The sequence below is a fragment of the Ascaphus truei genome, chromosome 5 (genome assembly GCF_040206685.1).
Source record: "Ascaphus truei isolate aAscTru1 chromosome 5, aAscTru1.hap1, whole genome shotgun sequence".
Taxonomy (NCBI): Eukaryota; Metazoa; Chordata; class Amphibia; order Anura; family Ascaphidae; genus Ascaphus; species Ascaphus truei.
This window is the reverse complement of record NC_134487.1, coordinates 237375217-237384328: the sequence shown is the minus strand read 5'-3', so window position 1 is coordinate 237384328 and position 9112 is coordinate 237375217.

Here is a 9112-nt window from a genome sequence, read left to right as displayed (position 1 = left end):
TCCAATAGGTTGGTGTACCATGTGACAGCTTCCATTTTTTTTAAGGATGTGACGTCATCTTAAAAGGCCAGCTAATTTGGTAGCATATTCTTACCTCCTTTTAAGATGTCACTTCAGCAAAAACAAAATGGAAGCCATCACATGTTATACCCACCAATGGATTGGTAGATATACCATGTGATGGCTTTCCTTTTTTGGAGTGATGTGACATCATCAAAAAGGGAGGGAAAATAGCCAATCACGTATCATGCCTCCTCCCTTTTTGATGACATCACACCACACCAAAAAAGGAAAGGCACCACATGGTATACCCACCAATCCGATTGGTAGATATACCATGTGATGGCTTCCATTTTTTTTCCTGAAGTGACGCCATCTTCAAGGGACGGAAGAATATATTACCTTTTTGTTTTTATTTAATTGTAATGTTTTGTATTTTTATGTGGTTTTTTTTTTAGGTTGCCCACAGTCAGAAACAATGGCTTTATTGTCAAATGCTTGTTTTTATTTAATAAATGTGTTGTGTTTTATTTTGTGGCTCTTTATTTTTAGCTTGCCCATTCATTGCCATTGTGCCATTGTGGCAATCCATGCCCATAGGCAGGGTTTACCACAGTGACATTCAATGGGTAGAGGGGTTGTGGGGTAGGTGGCCCAGGAAGGGTGGTTAGGCCTGCCGGGTGGGTAGCAGGGGAGGGGGGTTAACCTATTAATTACTATAGCATGTAGTACCCACGAAGGTGATGAAGGGGTTAGTGACCAGTAGTTAGTTTTTTTGTTGTAATGTATCCTGCCCACGGAGGACACAGCTGTGTCCTGCCCACAGAAGACTCAGAGGACACGGAGGAAGATGAGGACGGCCTTCATCCTGCCAGGGGTAAGTCCAAATTTTATTTACTTGATGCTGGCTGGGTACTGTTTTATTTTTAATGGGCAAATGTGCTATTATCCTGATAATAGGAATTTTGCCCATTATTGTACTGTATGTGTTGGGGGGGGGAGGGGAAGGTTTGGGGTGGATGGCGGGGGGCTAGGGGAATTAGGGTTTTGTATTTTAATGTTTATTGGGGGTAGAGGGGGTGGGTGAATGGGGATACTTGGTCCAGGGTGGGTGGTTAGGCCTACCGGGTGGGTAGCGGGACGGGTTAACCCCTTCATTAACATAGCGGTTACCACCGCAATGGTAATGAAGGTGTTAACTCCTCCCACATCCATCCTGGTAGGTCTAACCACCAACCCTGGGACAAGTATCCACATTCACCCACCCCCTCAACCTCCAGTAAACCAGGTACTGTGGCTTAACCCCTTCATTGCCTTAACGGCTAGTCGCTACGGTAATGAAGCTATTATAATGTTAATTTTAATAACAGAGTGTTGAAGCAGGGGGTCTCCTGAGCTGAACCGCATTCATTTCAGCCCCGGGGACCCCCTGCTTCCCCAGTTACAGGCCTCGGTATTAGGTGCCGGTATCTCCCTGCATTGTTTAAATCTCGAACTAAGGGGAGGGGAAAGGGGACTAGGGGAAGGGGAGGGAAACCCTCGCTACTGCTAGGTGGGGTGGTGAAGGTGCTACAACCTGGGGTGGTATAACGAGAAAACAAGAGGAGAACAGAACCCCAATTGAGAGCACTCAAACACTCTAAGATCACAGGTAAAACAGTGGAGACTGGTGTGTCAATGTACATGGAGTGGAATTAAATTAAAAAACTTTATTGGGAGTAATACTTAAATAAAATAGAACGCTAGAGAGTCCAAAAATATGAGACTCAGAAATGAGCCAAAAAGGCAGCAAAATATTAAAATGCAGCCGGATACAAGGCATAAAACATGCCAAATGTGCTGCCCTCCTAGGAGAGATGGTGGTCCCAGTATAAAGCTGGGTGGATGTAGCAGCTATATATATCTCCTACAGTACCTACATGTAGAGGTAAATATGGAAAAACCACTGTAGGGATGTATGTAAGGCTGGTGCTAATAGTGGTTACCTAGTGTTTTAATTTACTTCCACTTCTCACGTACATTGACACACCAGTCTCCCCTGTTGTACCTGTGATGTTAGAGTGTTTGAGTGCTCTCCATTGGGGTTCTGTTCTCCTCTTAAATCTCCCACGTTACGTGACTGGGACATTTAAACACACAGGCGATACTGGGACTCCATGCCGGGGCCTGTAACTCGGGAAGCAGAGGGTCCCCGAGGCTGAAATTAATGTGGTTCAGCTTCGGAGACACCCTGCTTCAATACTATGTTATTAAAATTAACATTAAAACTGTGTGATCGCCTGTAAGAGCTGTGCAGAGAGATGCAGCTCTCTACGTGCTGCTCTTCCATGCTGCAGTTTAAGCAAAAACAAGTAGTGCAATAAGTATTGGGGGGGGGGAAAAAACACACACAAAGTAGTGCGATGTAGCATTTGTTTACCGTACTATAAAAAAATTGTGATTTTTCTTAGTGAATACTATTTTGACACACATTTCTTATAGTGTGGTAAGAAACAGCAAACCCGCTCTGCAATGCCCTGAACTTATCGAAGTTTAGTGAATAGGCCCCTTAGAATGTAAATGCCTGCCTCTTCTTTTCCATTTCCTCCCCTACCTGTTTATTTAGCCACATTGGTTTAGACTTGTTTCTTTTATATTTATTACCCAAGGGTGTAGACTGATAAGTGTGTTTTTCTAACAATGTTTTAAAGACTGCCCATTTTTTCCCCTGCAAAAACATAATCCCAATTTAATCTTTGTAGTGTAGTTAGGGTGACCAGGTGTAACGTTTTAGCTGGGACAGTCCCGGTTTTTTAATGGCTTTCCCGGTTTTTTAATGGCTTTCCCGGTTTTTTTAATTGCTGTCCCGGCTGCCCCACATTTTTTTAAATGTCCCGGTTTTTGGTGGCTGTTCCGGATTTGGCCATCAGAGCATGGGGGCAGCAGAGAGCACAGAATGTAGACAGAGAGGAGAGCAGGTGGAGAGTGGAGGCCGGTCTGACAGCAGAAGGTGGGGGCGGGGTTAGTGTCAGCGGAGCCTCAGCAGTGAGAGCCGGAAGTGAGGTCATGCTGCCAGTCAAGATGGCTTCCCCCCCCCATGCTCCAGAGTGAAAGGTAGGACACAGAGAGAGAGAGAGAGAGTGTGTGTCTGTGTGTCTGTGTGTCTGTGTGTCACTGGCTCTGTGTGTGTGTGTGTGTGGGGGGGGGGGGGGGGGGTCAGTGGCTCTGTGGCTCTGTGTGTGTGTGTGGGGGGGGGGTCAGTGGCTCTGTGTGTGTGTGTGGGGGTCAGTGGCTCTGTGTGTGTGTGTGTGTGTGGGTCAGTGGCTCTGTGTGTGTGGGTCAGTGGCTCTCTGTGTGTGTGTGTGTGTGTGTGTGTGTGTGTGTCAGTGGCTCTGTGTGTGTTTGGGGGGGTCAGTGGCTCTGTGTGTGTGGGGGGGTGGGTCAGTGGCTCTGTGTGTGTGTGTGTGGGGGGGTGGTCAGTGGCTCTGTGTGTGTGGGTCAGTGGCTTTGTGTGTGTGTGGGGGGGGGGGTCAGTGGCTCTGTGTGTGTGGGTCAGTGGCTCTGTGTGTGTGTGGGGGGGGGGGTCAGTGGCTCTGTGTGTGTGTGGCTCTGTGGCTCTGTGTGGGTCAGTGGCTCTGTGTGTGTGTGTGTGTGTGTGTGTGTGTGTGTGTGTGTGTGTCAGTCGCTCTGTGTGTGTGTGTGGGTCAGTGGCTCTGTGTGTGTGTGGGTCTGTGGCCCCGTGGGTGTGTGGGTCAGTGGCCCCGTGGGTGTGTGGGTCAGTGGCCCCGTGGGTGTGTGGGTCAGTGGTCCCGTGGGTGTGTGGGTCCGTGGCCCCGTGGGTGTGTGGGTCAGTGGCCCCCGTGGGTGTGTGGGTCAGTGGCCCCCGTGGGTGTGTGGATCAGTGGCCCCCGTGGGTGTGTGGATCAGTGGCCCCCGTGGGTGTGTGGGTCAGTGGCCCCGTGGGTGTGTGGGTCAGTGGCCCCGTGGGTGTGTGGGTCAGTGGCCCCCGTGGGTGTGTGGGTCAGTGGCCCCAGTGGGTGTGTGGATCAGTGGCCCCCGTGGATGTGTGGATCAGTGGCCCCCGTGGGTGTGTGGGTCAGTGGCCCCGTGGGTGTGTGGGTCAGTGGCCCCGTGGGTGTGTGGGTCAGTGGCCCCGTGGATGTGTGGGTCAGTGGCCTCGTGGGTGTGTGGGTCAGTGGCCCCGTGGGTGTGTGGGTCAGTGGCCCCGTGGGTGTGTGGGTCAGTGACCCCGTGGGTGTGTGGGTCAGTGGCCCCCGTGGGTGTGTGGGTCAGTGGCCCCGTGGGTGTGTGGGTCAGTGGCCCCGTGGGTGTGTGGATCAGTGGCCCCGTGCGTGTGGGTGTTAGTGGCCTTGTGGATGTGTGGGTCAGTGGCCTCGTGGGTGTGTGGGTCAGTGGCCCCGTGGGTGTGTGGGTCAGTGGCTCTGTGTGTGTGGGTCAGTGGCTCTGTGTGTGTGTGGGTCAGTGGCTCTGTGTGTGTGGGGGGGGTCAGTGGCTCTGTGTGTGTGTGGGGGGGTCAGTGGCTCTGTGTGTGTGGGGGGGGGGGGTCAGTGGCTCTGTGTGTGTGTGTGTGTGTGTCAGTGGCTCTGTGTGTGTGTGTGGGTCAGTGGCTCTGTGTGTGTGGGTCAGTGGCTCTGTGTGTGTGGGTCAGTGGCTCTGTGTGTGTGGGTCAGTGGCTCTGTGTGTGGGTCAGTGGCTCTGTGTGTGTGGGTCAATAGCTCTGTGTGTGTGTGGGTCAGTGGCCCCCGTGGGTGTGTGGGTCAGTGGCCCCGTGGGTGTGTGGGTCAGTGGCCCCGTGGGTGTGTGGGTCTGTGGCCCCGTGGGTGTGTGGGTCAGTGGTCCCGTGGGTGTGTGGGTCAGTGGCCCCGTGGGTGTGTGGGTCAGTGGCTCTGTGTGTGTGGGTCAGTGGCTCTGTGTGTGTGGGTCAGTGGCTCTGTGTGTGTGGGTCAGTGGCTCTGTGTGTGGGTCAGTGGCTCTGTGTGTGTGGGTCAATAGCTCTGTGTGTGTGTGGGTCAGTGGCCCCCGTGGGTGTGTGGGTCAGTGGCCCCGTGGGTGTGTGGGTCAGTGGCCCCGTGGGTGTGTGGGTCAGTGGCTCTGTGTGTGTGGGTCAGTGGCTCTGTGTGTGTGGGTCAGTGGCTCTGTGTGTGTGGGTCAGTGGCTCTGTGTGTGTGGGTCAGTGGCTCTGTGTGTGTGGGTCAATAGCTCTGTGTGTGTGTGGGTCAGTGGCCCCGTGGGTGTGTGGGTCAGTGGCCCCCGTGGGTGTGTGGGTCAGTGGCCCCCGTGGGTGTGTGGGTCAGTGGCCCCGTGGGTGTGTGGGTCAGTGGCCCCGTGGGTGTGTGGATCAGTGGCCCCGTGCGTGTGGGTGTTAGTGGCCTTGTGGATGTGTGGGTCAGTGGCCTCGTGGGTGTGTGGGTCAGTGGCCCCGTGTGTGTGTGGGTCAGTGGCTCTGTGTGTGTGTGGGTCAGTGGCTCTGTGTGTGTGTGGGGGGGTCAGTGGCTCTGTGTGTGTGTGGGGGGGTCAGTGGCTCTGTGTGTGTGTGTGGGGGGGGGGGAGGGTCAGTGGCTCTGTGTGTGTGGGTCAGTGGCTCTGTGTGTGTGTGGGTCTGTGGCCCCGTGGGTGTGTGGGTCTGTGGCCCCGTGGGTGTGTGGGTCTGTGGCCCCGTGGGTGTGTGGGTCAGTGGGTGTGTGGGTCAGTGGCCCCGTGGGTGTGTGGGTCAGTGGCCTCGTGGGTGTGTGGGTCAGTGGCCCCGTGGGTGTGTGGGTCAGTGGCCCCGTGGGTGTGTGGGTCAGTGGCTCTGTGTGTGTGGGTCAGTGGCTCTGTGTGTGTGGGTCAGTGGCTCTGTGTGTGTGGGTCAGTGGCTCTGTGTGTGTGGGTCAATAGCTCTGTGTGTGTGTGGGTCAGTGGCCCCCGTGGGTGTGTGGGTCAGTGGCCCCCGTGGGTGTGTGGATCAGTGGCCCCCGTGGGTGTATGGGTCAGTGGCCCCCGTGGGTGTGTGGGTCAGTGGCCCCGTGGGTGTGTGGGTCAGTGGCCCCGTGGGTGTGTGGGTCTGTGGCCCCGTGGGTGGGTGGGTCAGTGGTCCCGTGGGTGTGTGGGTCAGTGGCCCCGTGGGTGTGTGGGTCAGTGACCCCGTGGGTGTGTGGGTCTGTGGCCCCGTGGGTGTGTGGGTCTGTGGCCCCGTGGGTGTGTGGGTTAGTAGCCCCTGTGGGTGTGTGGGTCAGTGGCCCCCGTGGGTGTGTGGGTCAGTGGCCCCGTGGATGTGTGGGTCAGTGGCTCTGTGTGTGTGGGTCAGTGGCTCTGTGTGTGTGGGTCAGTGGCTCTGTGTGTGTGGGTCAGTGGCTCTGTGTGTGAGTCAGTGGCCCCGTGGGTGTGTGGGTCAGTGGCCTTGTGGGTGTGTGGGTCAGTGGCCCCGTGGGTGTGTGGGTCAGTGGCCCCATGGGTGTGTGGGTCAGTGGCTCTGTGTGTGTGGGTCAATAGCTCTGTGTGTGTGGGTCAGTGGCCCCGTGGGTGTGTGGGTCAGTGGCCCCCGTGGGTGTGTGGGTCAGTGGCCCCCGTGGGTGTGTGGGTCAGTGGCCCCGTGGGTGTGTGGGTCAGTGGCCCCGTGGGTGTGTGGATCAGTGGCCCCGTGCGTGTGGGTGTTAGTGGCCTTGTGGATGTGTGGGTCAGTGGCCTCGTGGGTGTGTGGGTCAGTGGCCCCGTGTGTGTGTGGGTCAGTGGCTCTGTGTGTGTGTGGGTCAGTGGCTCTGTGTGTGTGTGGGGGGGTCAGTGGCTCTGTGTGTGTGTGGGGGGGTCAGTGGCTCTGTGTGTGTGTGTGGGGGGGGAGGGTCAGTGGCTCTGTGTGTGTGGGTCAGTGGCTCTGTGTGTGTGTGGGGGGGGGGGTCAGTGGCTCTGTGTGTGTGTGGCTCTGTGGCTCTGTGTGGGTCAGTGGTTCTGTGTGTGTGTGTGTGTGTGTGTGTGTGTGTGTGTGTGTGTGTGTGTGTGTGTGTGTGTGTGTGTGTGTGTGTGTGTGTGTGTGTGTGTTATCTGCATCTACATAAATTGTTATTTCCCCGTGTCAAAACTTTTCCCATTCCATAGAGAGGGAGGCGGGAGAGGCAGTGAGCAGTATCCTACCCCCCTTGCATCTCCCCCCCCCCCTTTTTCTTTCTTTTCCTTTCCTGACCCCAAATCTGCACCCTGCGCTCGCTCAGCCTTATGCCACGCAGTCCCACCTAGCAACATATATATGGAGACTGCAGTACACCGAAAGCACTCAGCCATGTAACCTTCAGTGGCTCTGTGTGTGTGTGTGGGTCAGTGGCTCTGTGTGTGTGTGGGTCTGTGGCCCCGTGGGTGTGTGGGTCTGTGGCCCCGTGGGTGTGTGGGTCAGTGGCCCTGTGGGTGTGTGGGTCAGTGGTCCCGTGGGTGTGTGGGTCAGTGGCCCCGTGGGTGTGTGGGTCAGTGGCTCTGTGTGTGTGGGTCAGTGGCTCTGTGTGTGTGGGTCAGTGGCTCTGTGTGTGTGGGTCAGTGGCTCTGTGTGTGTGGGTCAATAGCTCTGTGTGTGTGTGGGTCAGTGGCCCCAGTGGGTGTGTGGGTCAGTGGCCCCGTGGGTGTGTGGGTCAGTGGCTCTGTGTGTGTGGGTCAGTGGCTCTGTGTGTGTGGGTCAGTGGCTCTGTGTGTGTGGGTCAGTGGCTCTGTGTGTGAGTCAGTGGCCCCGTGGGTGTGTGGGTCAGTGGCCTTGTGGGTGTGTGGGTCAGTGGCCCCGTGGGTGTGTGGGTCAGTGGCTCTGTGTGTGTGGGTCAGTGGCTCTGTGTGTGTGAGTCAGTGGCTCTGTGTGTGTGGGTCAATAGCTCTGTGTGTGTGTGGGTCAGTGGCCCCCGTGGGTGTGTGGGTCAGTGGCCCCCATGGGTGTGTGGGTCAGTGGCCCCGTGGGTGTGTGGGTCAGTGGCTCTGTGTGTGTGGGTCAGTGGCTCTGTGTGTGTGGGTCAGTGGCCCCGTGGGTGTGTGGGTCAGTGGCCCCCGTGGGTGTGTGGGTCAGTGGCCCCCGTGGGTGTGTGGGTCAGTGGCCCCGTGGGTGTGTGGGTCAGTGGCCCCGTGGGTGTGTGGATCAGTGGCCCCGTGCGTGTGGGTGTTAGTGGCCTTGTGGATGTGTGGGTCAGTGGCCTCGTGGGTGTGTGGGTCAGTGGCCCCGTGTGTGTGTGGGTCAGTGGCTCTGTGTGTGTGTGGGTCAGTGGCTCTGTGTGTGTGTGGGGGGGTCAGTGGCTCTGTGTGTGTGTGGGGGGGTCAGTGGCTCTGTGTGTGTGTGTGGGGGGGAGGGTCAGTGGCTCTGTGTGTGTGGGTCAGTGGCTCTGTGTGTGTGTGGGGGGGGGGGTCAGTGGCTCTGTGTGTGTGTGGCTCTGTGGCTCTGTGTGGGTCAGTGGTTCTGTGTGTGTGTGTGTGTGTGTGTGTGTGTGTGTGTGTGTGTGTGTGTGTGTGTGTGTGTGTGTGTGTGTGTGTGTGTTATCTGCATCTACATAAATTGTTATTGCCCCGTGTCAAAACTTTTCCCATTCCATAGAGAGGGAGGCGGGAGAGGCAGTGAGCAGTATCCTACCCCCCTTGCATCTCCCCCCCCCCCTTTTTCTTTCTTTTCCTTTCCTGACCCCAAATCTGCACCCTGCGCTCGCTCAGCCTTATGCCACGCAGTCCCACCTAGCAACATATATATGGAGACTGCAGTACACCGAAAGCACTCAGCCATGTAACCTTCAGTGGCTCTGTGTGTGTGTGTGGGTCAGTGGCTCTGTGTGTGTGTGGGTCTGTGGCCCCGTGGGTGTGTGGGTCTGTGGCCCCGTGGGTGTGTGGGTCAGTGGCCCTGTGGGTGTGTGGGTCAGTGGTCCCGTGGGTGTGTGGGTCAGTGGCCCCGTGGGTGTGTGGGTCAGTGGCTCTGTGTGTGTGGGTCAGTGGCTCTGTGTGTGTGGGTCAGTGGCTCTGTGTGTGTGGGTCAGTGGCTCTGTGTGTGTGGGTCAATAGCTCTGTGTGTGTGTGGGTCAGTGGCCCCAGTGGGTGTGTGGGTCAGTGGCCCCGTGGGTGTGTGGGTCAGTGGCTCTGTGTGTGTGGGTCAGTGGCTCTGTGTGTGTGGGTCAGTGGCTCTGTGTGT